This window comes from Etheostoma spectabile, chromosome 10 (assembly GCF_008692095.1).
Source record: "Etheostoma spectabile isolate EspeVRDwgs_2016 chromosome 10, UIUC_Espe_1.0, whole genome shotgun sequence".
In the NCBI taxonomy this organism is placed as follows: Eukaryota; Metazoa; Chordata; class Actinopteri; order Perciformes; family Percidae; genus Etheostoma; species Etheostoma spectabile.
The window spans coordinates 12,161,145-12,169,740 of NC_045742.1; positions in this window are offsets into that span (position 1 = coordinate 12,161,145).

Consider the following 8,596-nt stretch of genomic DNA (forward strand, 5'->3'; position numbering starts at 1 on the left):
AAAAGAACTACTTCCATGTCCCTGTTCTGCAGGTATTCCACGAGTGCCCCTCGTTTAGAAGAAGTCTCCCAGCTAATCCTGCCTTTAACTGACCAAAGTTGGAGAAACTGTTATCTAACTGAAGGGATCTTACCTAGCTACTCCGCATGTACGACCCCCAACAAAGATATTATAAAAGTGTGATGTCTCACTCTGTAGCTAAAACAAGTGAGATGTTTCCTTCTGTAGCTAAAACAGAGACCTAAACACACAGGGTGAAAACAAGAAATGCAGCAGTGTGCAGTACAAGAAAAATATGGTGTTTTTTGAAAATAAAATCATGTAAACCTATTCTGGTACAATCTCAAAAAACAATTATGAACCTGAAAAGGAGCATAATATGGGAGCTTAAAGTTACTATTTAAGTAAAGGATCTGAATACTTCTCCGAACACTGTGCATAATGCCTAGTTTGATCTGCAACACAACAAAGAACAGGCCTAATTTACGGGGGGATAATTTAAACTGGGCTTTTTTTAAAGTTTTTGCTCCTTTTCAAATTCTTTGTCACCGTTTGACTTTTGTTGACATTTTTTTGACAATTTTAATGGACAACTTCCGACATTCCGACATTTGTCACCTTTTGGGGTTTTTGTCTTTTTTTTGCTTTTTTTGTCTTTTTTTTTGGACAGTTTTTTCAATATTTTCGATGTCCGGGACCTCCCTAGATTGTTGGAGATCTCAACCCCTCAACATTGAACCTAAAGTTACGCCCTTACAACAAAGACTACTGGGATGTCTGTAGTGTCATACACCAGCGGAGGTAGTGGCTAGATCCAGTGAAAGGTCAAATGAGGTGTTCTCTAAGTTTAGTTGTTTGTTTCCGTCGTGTGTTTAACCTTGGATTCTCCAGCAGCAGAAGACACCGCTTCATCAACAGAGCCAACGTTGCTAATCCATCTCTGCCACTGTTGTTTACTGTTCTGCCTTGTCTTGCTTACATCACTCTATCTCCAGAGACCTGATTTGACATTCAACTTTAACTTGTTAAAAGCAGACCCATTTAAATGGCTTGCCACTTCAACAAAAACATCCATCCAATTTATTTCTACTGACTTCTCATGACTTCTCAAAAAAACTGCAGTTTTCCTGCAGTGTTTTTCAGACCTGGCCACAGAGGCAATATTTTGAAGTGCGCCCCCTGTGGTGGCTATGTCAAAGGAATTTTAAGATTTTAAGAATGAAATAGGCCTAATAGCTTCAAGTCAAATTTTAAAATACTGTAACTTGCTTTTTAATATATATTGCTACACAAGACAGAGAGCCATTTTTGACATGGCGAAGGGTTAATTCTTGTATTTCTCCAGTTTTAAGTTCCCCACAGCGAATCAGCAATAGTTGCTTGGGAACCACTTACCTCTTCCCATGGAGCCCCTTCACGGGGGCTGTGTGCACAGCCTCTACTTATTCTGCTTTCTTAAACCCTGGTGGGTTTAATGTTCTGTGTGCTGTTCACCTTGTACTATTTTAACTTTGGATTCCAGGAGATTATGAGCATCATTAAGCAAACAGTTGTTTACGTTCATCACTAGATCCAGATGTGTCCTCTGCAGGGGATTAAGATGCTAGTGATGGCTGCATGTTATAATCCAATTATTGCATGTTGTAAGATCATTTGTGTACACTCTCTGGCTGTATTATCTCACGTTGGAGTCTTTTGTTCAAAACGAATGATAACAGATTGGTACCAGATTGCTGAAATTCCCTAGATTGTCTGTATAATCAAGCCAGATCTCAGATAAATCCCATTGTCCAGTCATTACAGCTTTGCCTGAATACAAGATGTAAGATCACAGTTACAGAGCTGCTGTGCGTGCCTGTTGTCACAGCCCAACAGGTGTAATGGTGATATCACAGCAAGATGTTTTCACAGATCATTTAATCCTGGTTCACTTCAGTAGCTCAGCATTCACTTTCACACATTGTGCCAGCTGTGACATGTTGCTTTATGCATCCAAAAGATCACCACGACCAAATGCCACACCTTACAACGTGTGAGAATTAAAATGGATCAAAACTGGAGCACTTCCAATGACTGTGAGTGGCCTTTAAAGTTGATGATTTAGGAGTCTGAATTGTTTGCTTTATGATTTAACTCATGATTTAAGGGCAATTCACTCTCTTATTTTAGGATTTTCATCACAATTTCTTTCTTCTTTACTTAGTTTTAGCTAGATTTGTACAGCCATTAGATAAAAATGCAAATATGTGACTTGTTTTTTACCAAATGGATGTGGTTGAATTAGCATAAATCATAATTTACAAATCATTACAACCCTATTGATGAATATTTATAAAATAAATTACTAATTAGTGACAAGAAAATATTCTCACACAGGGAATTTAGTTTGAATGGTTAAACTTGTTTGTCATGTAAAGCAGAACTCTATTAAGCAAACAGGGTCAAATTTATAACTATTTAGAATGATTACTCCTTTGTTTCTGATAACAGCTCAGGTGCAAACAATGAACTACTGATTTACTCATAAATTAACATTCACAACAACAACAAAAACTAGTATTTTATTACAAGGGCACAGATCTTTTGTACATGAGTGAATCATTTTGGTCATTTTTTATCACCTGGGTGGTTGTAATTAGGCTGCTGTCTCTCACTTGTTCTAAATGAGTGTTTGATTTTACGACACTACATTTGAAAGGTCAGTTTGAGTAAATAAACGTGTAAAAATGGAACCTTATCTTTAACATTGTCTGTGAGAATAATCCACATGTTTACAGCTTTTATTCTACCTGAAGCCATCCTGACCTGCACTGATTGCCGTTGCTGAAGACAAGCCAGCAGAACATCAGTCACTAGTGGTTTATTATTTCACCATGTGCACAAAATATCCTTATCTTCTCTCTTACATCAATGAGAACCAATAGCTGTCTAACCCTCATAATTTGTGAATGACTACTCGACAAACTATGAGAACAGAAAATTAAACATCATGGTGTCAAATTCACTATTATTTTTGAATCAATTATAGGTATTCTCAATCAATAATAAATCATTGGGTAATTGGTCAGGATGTTACAACTGTAACAGACAAGACAAACAATTTGGTCTCCGGATGTAGACAGTATGTTCACTACCAGCCGACCGTGACAAGCAAAGTTTCCAGCACTGAGCAGAATTGTGCCCGTAATAAGTCCACAGAATAATAAGAGCGTAATAACTGAAGCATATCTTCTGCCCTATATAGAGAATGTTCTCTCCCTCCGCACCAAACAAAGCTTCCGAGGCCTCCGGCTAATCACTGCCCTTTACCTGTTGTCATTCATCTAGAGGAGTCAATTGGTCTGCTTCTGCAGGGTGCAGAGGTAATTACGATTTGGCTATGACTTGCGTTTGGCTCTATTGTCTGACTCCGTGGCGCGCATGCTGGGATATTGGGAACTTGAAGCTCAAGCTCATGAGGAGAGTTCCACTTTGACTACACCACTCAATGTTCCCCCAGAGAGCTCCTCTACTGACTAAACAAAGCTCAGCCAAGATGAGTTGAGATCATCACAGTGAAAAATACCTGCACCTATTTATATCTTCCGCTCAGAGTGCTTTATTTGTTGAAATACCATTTGCAATGCATCCTAAGGCGCAGAATATTTTCTCTTTCACTGCTTCTGTTCCATTTATGGGTGATTGAGAAAGTTGCAAAGCAAGAAGAACAATTTCACAATATTGCTGTCTAGATAATTTTCACAGATCTGCCTCTCTTCAAATCCAGAATTGTATTAAAATTTAATCGCATTAAAAATTGGATGAGGAATACAATTATGTAAGTAAATACACCTGTCCCATCAAGCAAGAAATTGAGAAAATCCCTCAGCAAGTAGCTTTACTCTCAAGGTGAGATTTGGGAAATGAATGTATAAACTTGGAGCTACGTAATCCACTTTCCTATTCATCTATTTCCTCAGTATGTCAAAGAAACTCTGTAGAGATATGCGTAGTTATCCCTGAAGAAAAAAAACATTTTCCTTTAAAATCTCTTTTGGACAGTATAAACCATTTTCTGATCACCAAATTTGTATTAAATTAGTTGTTACTTCTCGGAGATGAACATCTGGATTTATTGATAAATACATGTTTGAGATTTGCTGATTTTGCTGATAGAGAGAAGGGGGGTGACGCACTCATGCCACTACGAAGGACTCAGCCTGCATGGGGCACACGCCCTACCGGGTGAGCTAGAGGCCGCCCCAGATTTGCTTATTTCTAACTGTAAGAATGCACTCACAGTGAGGTGCAGAGCTTCAAAGTCCTAAAAAATGAAAACACATTGAATATCTCTTCCCTAAATTAGGTATCTTTGTCAAAGAGAGGTGAAGGTTTACAGAAGTTTGACCATAAAGTTGTTAAAGAACAGGACCTTTTATAAGAATAGTGAAGAATTTGTTAAGATGTTTTTGTCATCATCAACCACAGATATACTTTTAATTACAGTAGTTACTGTTATCAATATACAGTATATTACAAGATGGAAGTCACCTGAGTGTATTTTGTCTTGAAAACTGAGGTGGAGAGAGTGAAGAATTTGCTGCTTTGTACTAAAAAAGAAACCCACTGATGGGTTAAGATTGTATTTTTAAAGAATATTCTGAAAAGTTGTTTGCAATATTAAGTTTTGTCTTATTTCTATCTGTCTGTTGTGTTTTTCAAGTATCTCAAAAAGGAAAGCAATTGTGTGTGGTGATGTATAAGTCAAATGACTGATTGAGGAACTGTATATAAGGTAAAACATATCTAGCTGATAGCTGAAACATTTGGTGAATAAAGCAAAATGCGCTGGAGAAGAATTGTGTCTCAAATTTGCAATTAACCACAAACACTGCAAATGAACCTTACCTGACGATACATACAGACACATGTTTTGAGTATTTTTGCACTTAGCAATTTGCAGCCGGATATCAGCATGATGTGTCAGGCCTTTGCTACAGTCTGTTGAAGAAGCAAGTGACTCCTGGGAAACAACCCTGTGTAAACTTCCTCTGTAGAGGTGCACTTCCTTCCTGCCGTCACTGAAGCATGAGGAGCAGCCTGAAAGATGACGGATGGAGGCTCTCAGATCTTTCGTCCAGAGCAAGTCAAGGATCCGTGACTGCCTCTTCATCATAAGCCCATTCGTGCCCCCCTCCCCTTTCTCTTGTAATGAAAGACTGAGGTGCGTCGAGCCAGGAGGCGGATAATCAAATCACACAAGATTGTGTCACATTTGACCTGCATCCGTATCTGTACTCAAAAGTGTGATTCAATCCACTAAGGAGTTGTTTTTGTCAGTGTGTGAGAGGGAGAGAACGAAAGAGCTGGAAAGAGACAATAAAGTCTCAGTCCTGCTTTTTATTTTTTTGTCTGTCTGTCTCCCGTACACATACAAATTTCTTTCCACATCTTTTTCTCTAGCTGTGACAGTCTCCCTTCATGTGGGAATGGACTGTTAATGAATGGGGATGAGCACGTGGGAAATGTGTGGGTTTCCACCACAGCTCTCTCCATGAGTGACAGAAGCTCGACAAGGCTTTAGAGGCTGGCTTAAGAGTTAAGAAAAGCAAACAAGCAACAGCTTTTTTCCAGATGGCCACTGCAAAATAAAGCAGAATATACTCTGCAAGTTTGTGGAGGCAGCGTCTGCCAGAAGTACGACAAGTCATTTTGAGCAAAACTATTGTCTGATGGAAAACGGTGTGTTTATATGAATAAAAAAAAAAATCACAACTTGGTCTGTTGGATTTGTAATGGGCCTCGCTGTTGGTCACAGTGCTCAGTCTGTTTGCAAAAGTGACAAATACAAAAGAAAAAAATTCCTATCAAAGCTATCAGGCCTGAAGCATGAAGGATAGAGTAAATGGTTATTTTGTGATTCTTCCTGGTTTGCGGAGGCTGCTCCCATCAACCTCTGCTCTAATCTGTGAGTATCTGGTATGCACTCCAAACTAAATTACTGTTTATTCTATTCTGTAGGTGTGAAAGCCCCAGCCTGCTGCTGAATGCTATCGGGGATATGAGGGTCCCAGGATGCTCAACTCTGCTGCTGACACAACACTATTCCTGAAAGACCCGCCACTTGATTTACCCAAGCAAAATGTCACAGTAATTGTGAAGATTTATATCAATGGGAAAGAGCTGACGAGGTCCCACTATCAGATCTGACAGACTTAATATGTGCTCAAATGTGTCCTGCCGCACTAAAGGCTTGCAGGTTGACCAATTTTACCGGGAATGTTCCACCTCAGGTGGTATTGACCGAGCCATCGCTTTTTTTCCACTTCTTTAAATTGAGTGTGAAGTGGAAATTTTAGGTTGTGATATGTTTTTAATAAACTGGAATCACTACAGAACATTTTCTATCAGCTTTTGCTTTGTGTGCCATCTGAGATGATTCTTAAAAAAAAGACAGATTTTTTTTTATGAATAGGATGAACACCTGTGTTTCAATACTGAATCCTTCACTTCCACTCATGCTATGTAAAGATAAAATTAAACTGGCAATGTGTATTTTTCATGTCCTAAAACCAGTGAACGGGTTGCATGCAGTGACGATACTGTCAGCTATGCAGTGCAGTATTTCAGAAAAGCGCTGTATTGGTTAATAAAGTTGGGTAACACTTTACAATAAGGTACACAAAATTCTGAAATGACCATACCTAATAGACCATCTAAAATTGCTTGCTGTAGTCCAAGGAATGAGTCTAGAATCTGTAAATCACACCAAACTCAAAGGTTATACAATACTTTAGTTGTTGACATTAGTACCCAGCAGTAACACAGAGAAAAAAAACATAACAGAAAGAATCTAAAGAAAAATTACATCCTTATTAGAGGTTTCCACACCCCATGATTTACGACTGTGTTACGTTTAGTAGTGTTCCCCCAGGTGGTGGATGGGTGTGCAGCGTGTCAGACTTTCATGAGGGAGACCTAAATTTGAGTCCCATGACAGAGCTAAAACTATTGACCATAAACACGAACGTACTATAACCTTAACCAAGTGATTTAATTGCCTATCACTAATCATACCCTAATTTTGTTGTACTATCTCTAACCTAGACTGTAAACTACAGACTCTTGAGAATAATGGCATTGGACTTTAACGACATTGGGCATTAATTTTAATCCAAAAACATCCAGTTTTCCCAGCGATGGGATTAGAAAAATACAACCCTGGCTGGTGTGTTTTTCGTAACACACTCCCTAACGTGGTGGTCATGGTGGCAGCAAGTAGTCAGTCCTTCCTGCCCTGTGTTGTGAATAAGAACAGAAGAGGCCCACTAGAGCTGGTGTTAACTAAGATTTATTCTTCCTCTCACAAATCATACATTTGTTGTAGACTAGTCTTGCTTTGGCAGACCTTCCTCCACAGCACTGCAAAGGAAGGTCTTGCTAGTCCACACAGCATTCTGGGAGGGGAGAAAAACTTGCTTTGGTGGAACACATGTACGTTCAAAGGTTGTTTTAGTTGTACAACAGAAAACTCTGATTGGATAGATAGCTAGCTGTCTGGATTTACCCTGCAGAGATCTGAGGAGCAGTTAACCATGGTCCTTACAACACCCACCGGAGTTTAAAATTACAACACAACAGACATCCGGCTAAAATGAGGGACATCCCGCAGGAATTTTCAGCAGCACCTGAGCAATCAGGGAAATGTAACGTCGTCAATACAGACTTAGTTGCCACGGTTTCCCTGTTGACATCACAACATGTTTCCTCAGAACGGTGTGAAATAGTGTGCAATAGGTTTTGAGATATGTTTTCTCTCTTTGATGGGTGTCACTCGTTTATTGACTGAGTCACAGGTGTTACCCAATCAGCAGAGATGTGTATGTAAACTCGTGGTAATAAAAAGGCAGAGCGCGTGCGCACACAACAGGGTGTTCAACGCAGCCCTGTTTCAGTGTTGCTATGTTTTGTCGGGGCTAAACGTAGCCCTGGTTTTAACTTCATGACAGGAGGATATATTCTTCATCTATGCGTGCCAGCAGTAATATTCTATATCACTAATGCGTAATGCGGCATCTAGTGGTCCAAATGTGAACTAGTAGTATTAAACAGGTGTTAGAAGTAAATACAAATAAATAAATGATAATAAAATAAATAATAAAGGCCGTCTGTTTTTCTTGTTTTAAATGTTGACTGTGACCTAGATAGCCATTTTTCCCCTCTAAAAAGCAGCAGTACATCATGATGCACCATGCCAGCACTGCATCCTGGGTCTGAATCCTGCCCATGACCTTCATCATATGTCATTAACATATTATCATCAATCTCGCTCTCCCAGTCTCTTCTGTCTGACTTTACATACTTCCGCTGCTGATGAGTACAGGGGTTGGAAACGAACCTTGACTCACAGAATGACATGTTACTACAAAAATAAAAAAGCCATGGTTCACCTAAAGTTGAATAATACAAATCTAAATAAACTGAAAATGTAAAATGATCAAAGGTGCCCTTCCAAACGTATTTCATTACTTTGTGGTAATGTCTGAAGTTCTACCATGGACTCTAACGTTTTTTTGTGGAAAAAAATGCATTGGTTACCTTGTTTCAAGCCATTCTA